Genomic DNA, 3,267 nt, shown 5'->3' with positions numbered 1-3,267 from the left:
CCATCAGTGTCAGTTGGGCAGGAACAGGCATCTACCAAAATTATTGCGTACCCCTATATTTTCAGCAATGTACAGGACTTCAACTGTTACCAGGAAAGCCAGTGGAATTTGAGTGCCTAGATCCTGCACATCCAAGAAGATGGTGGCATTTTATTGGGAAATTAATCCCCAAATGCAAGTAAAAGCAATAGGGGCATTTCCATTTCTTCCAGCTTCCAGAAGATTATCCTGCAAAGCCTGGCCCTGTTTCTTGCTATGCAGGATAGCATGCCCCCCTGCATTTCTGACAGGAGAACATTTTCTGTGGTTCTGGTGGCAGCTCTGCTGGAAAACCACATCCACAGAAATCAAATCTCAGCTCACCAGAGCTCCTCATGAGGATTTGGGGTTTAATATTTCTACTCATGATAGGACTGTAATATACCACATTAAACAGACACTATGAAGCTCTGACAAGGGGAATGAGAGAAAGCAGAATGGCAGCTGCTCTGTCAGTCACTTTCTATTCTATGGGAACCAGATGGTTGTTATTATCACTTATTATTTACCATTTAAGCTAGACATGTTACCAAAAAAAAACCTACACAGCCACAAAAAAAAAAAGGCAAAACTGGCCTTTGGGGACTTTGGAAACTTTCTGTGGTCTGATACATATTTAAGCTGATGGTTTTCCAATAAATCTCTTTACTTCCTCCTCCTGCCACCTCAGCTGCCATATTAAAGTGATCAAGTTGACCACAGATTTGCTAAACGGAAACGTGCAGTTCACTTAGTCTTTAAACCACATAAATACCTAAGAGGGATTTCTCCAGTTTCCAGCATTCATCTTGAAACTACTGCTTAATATTGAGTCATTAGACCTCAGGCTTATTTTGTGCAACCCATAAGCAAGCACTTAAAATCTCAGTCATCTTCCACTAGAAAGGAAATGAGCATTCCCTATATGAAAACCAAGGGCAAGTTTTTAGTAGCACTGAAGAATCTCAGAAGGTTTAGTTATTTGGGTAAAGGTGAAACATGCCTGAAAATTATCTGGCCTTTTGGAGACCCATCTGTTTTTTGAGAGCTGCCATTACTTGTGGCTGCTTAACTCAAGGAAACACTATGTGTTTTCAAGGGAACAAGCCCGTGTGGACTTCACTGAGACATTTCTTGACTTGTGTGCTTTACCTCTCCATGTCATCTTGTCTTTTCTGTTTGAGGTGGGAAGGCATGTGTGCACACTAGTGTGTGTACATTTAATTACCCAGGTGTTTTCTGCAGGAGAAAAGGAAAGAACCAAAGAAAATTATTTTACATATGAACTTCTTTTGTTTCCCAAAAACAATTTAAAAATGCTTTTGACTGACACACATTAAGCCACTAGGGAGCAGAACGCAAACCCAGCCATCAGCAGGGACCATCCTGCACCTTCATGCATGGAGTAAGCTCCCTATGAAGACACTCCTCCTTTCCATGCTGCCATTTGGCAAATCCATCCTTAAAACTCTCCTCCTTCATGACCCCTGCAAAACTCAGGACAAGCACTAAGCAAACAACAGGCATTGGGTAACCACTGCTTATTATACTCATCAGTGTTGGCTTGCCAAGACCTTCTGCTCCTCCCATCTGCTTGTTGCACCCATCTGCTGTCTAGTGTCTTATGACTGAAGTCAGGCCTTAGATATATGTGTGTGGAGGGAAGGAAATAATTTCTTTGTGTGGTGGTACAATTTCTGTAACAGCTGGACAGTATCCATGGGTAGTAATGCAAGACGGACAAATGATAACAACCAATATAGCAGAGAGTTGAAGGAACAAGCTGAGAAGACAATAAAGTGGTAGGCCTTTTTGCTCTGGCTAAGGTCCCCAAAATATTCAGACTGTAGACCTCATCAGCAGGGAGGGACAGTTAGTCACCAGCCCAGAATTACACATATACGAACACAGGTAGCCCAGATGAGCACATCTTCTGAGGTCCCTCCAAGGTACATTTAGGTGCTCTCACTTGCTTGGTTCCGTGAGCTATTCTAGAAAAAACCCTTTCCTATGCATAGGTGGGGGGTCAGATGCTAACAGCTACTGCTATGTATCCCAGGTAGCCTACAGCAGATTAAATTATCTTTGCAAGCACATGTGGCTCAACCGGCTCTGTAAAAGAAACCCACAGCAGTCAACAGAAGTTTACTGCCCCTCTGTTTTAGTGGTGTTTGGAAATTCAATACACACTTACAAATTGGTTTTGTAAAGGGTACTTAGAAAGTGAAGTTCAAAAATGCCCACTTTTTTTTTTTTTTTTTTTTTTTTTGCCACACCAAGTTAGAACCCTTCTGGAGTGAAGTTTCTGCTGCTTTTTTGCAATGCCTGTTTCAAAGAGCGTAAGGGCAGCAGTCTGCCCTCATTTTCTTGGACTTCAGGGAGATTACAAAAAGATGTCTAGAGAATTCTTTGTGCATAAGCAAAATTTATGTTTTGCCTTCCAAAAATGTTTGTACTGGAGCCTGTGTTTCACTAGGGAATCTTTCATTTGCATTTTCACTTTCATTGTCCTAGGTATAATAAAGTATAAGTTTATATCTGTTCCTGCTTTTCTTCAAGGCAGCACCATTCTTGAATACCTAACCTTTTTGGGTTGGCTGAGTACCTGCAAAATTATTGTCCTTCATTCCTTGTTCTGATAAACTAATTTTTTCTCTCCTGCTCTCTCATTTCAGAAGAGCTTTAAGCAACCAGTCAAAGTCTCTGTCTTGTAAGGCAAACTATATTCTCATGTTCAGTGTGTATGACTTCTGCAGGTGTTGCATGTATATTTTTCACTGTAGAGTTTAGTCTGGCTGCATCCTTCTCCATTTGCCTGTGTGTCAAAAAATGAATTTATATTGTAAAATAAATTTGTCTCATTTAACACAGTGTAGGAGTGCTTCATGCATACACCACTTATTTTTGTGATGATATTTTCACTGAGAGGATGGTAGTGATCTCTACAATTGCATTTTTTATTTTTTATTTTTATTTTCTTCTGAAAATCACTCTTTAGGCAAGATTTAAATATTTATGAGAAATCCATGGGAATATTTGCTTATAAAGCCTTTGTTTTCCTTGGGAAGTGTGCTTCTGCCAGGTCTTGTAACTTGTAGTCAAGCACCATGCATGGAAAAAGGGAAGGTGCAGTTCAAGCTTGTGATTTTTATTTGAATGATTTTTAGAACTAGCTGGCTTACTTACATTCAGAAATCACCATCTTTTAACAGCTTCTTCATATAAAACAGAAGTTTTAGACTTATTTTG

This window comes from Oxyura jamaicensis, chromosome Z, assembly GCF_011077185.1.
Source record: "Oxyura jamaicensis isolate SHBP4307 breed ruddy duck chromosome Z, BPBGC_Ojam_1.0, whole genome shotgun sequence".
In the NCBI taxonomy this organism is placed as follows: Eukaryota; Metazoa; Chordata; class Aves; order Anseriformes; family Anatidae; genus Oxyura; species Oxyura jamaicensis.
This window is presented reverse-complemented; position numbering follows the sequence as displayed.